This window comes from Miscanthus floridulus, chromosome 2 (assembly GCF_019320115.1).
Source record: "Miscanthus floridulus cultivar M001 chromosome 2, ASM1932011v1, whole genome shotgun sequence".
Taxonomy (NCBI): Eukaryota; Viridiplantae; Streptophyta; class Magnoliopsida; order Poales; family Poaceae; genus Miscanthus; species Miscanthus floridulus.
In genome coordinates, this window is record NC_089581.1 from 16908926 (window position 1) to 16910140 (window position 1215).

Consider the following 1215-nt stretch of genomic DNA (forward strand, 5'->3'; position numbering starts at 1 on the left):
AGCGTGTACCAATCGGAGTTGCACCTTTAAGTTTATCCTTAGCACCATGGTTAGCTAAACATCACTTGGCAATAAAAACACTAGATACCTTGTGAGATCAACATTAAAAGCAAGGTACTAGCATTTCTTGAAAAACATACCAAGTGTCTAGCTATTATCCTATGCATGCTAGTTATCAAATCATCATCCAAGTTCTACAACTAGCATACACCACACAAGCATTCATATTAAATTTGAAAGCTTATGCAATGCAAGCAAGCACATGAATATGCACATATCAAATGCAATCATTGTTCATGAGCTTACTCCCCCTACTTGTGTGCTTCTCTTGTCTAAGAATTTTGATCCATCTCTTTTTCTTCAATGTTGCTCTCTCTTTGTCCATGTCCAACCTCTATTTCTTTTATATCTCATCTCTCCCATTGTACAATCTCTCCCCCATTCAATCAAGCTTTCATATCTTTGTACAATCTCTCTCCCTTTGTCATCAATTTCCATAAAAGGTGTGCTTCTTATTGATGCAAAGGTATGCATTTGGGGTAGATGGTTGAGGCTTGAATCTTGCATTTTTAATGGACATCACTTGATTGTTGGAATGACACCATTTGTAAATACCACTTGTAGCTTGTACCACTTGTATCTTGTGTAGGGCTTCTTGAGATACCACACATAAGATTTTTGATCTTGTGATCAATTTGTGGGACACCTCCCCCTATGTGATAGCATGGGTCATCCATTTGATACACTTGAGCTCTTGTAGGTGAGGGATGCATTCTTCATTTGATGATCACTTAAAGTTGAGGATCACTTGTGGAACCATCATCTTTCATGGTTGATACTATGTATAGACACCACTTGTAGGAAGTGAATACTATTTGAAAGAATCTTCTAGTATGGAACCACTTGTTTAATTTATCAATAAGGACCATTTCTTGAACATTTGCTATCTTCATGAGTACCACTTATAGGATATCACTTGTGAGTTGATCTAGACATTATTTGTAGATTCTTGATAAAATACTTGAGTCTAGATACCATTTGAAACAAACTAGATATCCATTTGCATTGTTGTCTTGTGCTTGTACTCTTATCACTATCATGAGCTTCTATGATTACCTTGAACTAAAATGATTTGCCTAAGCTTCCAAGTTCGGTCTGAATCAATGACAAGCTTCTTCACACCTCTTGCAAGGGTTATCTTGCCAATGTTGTACT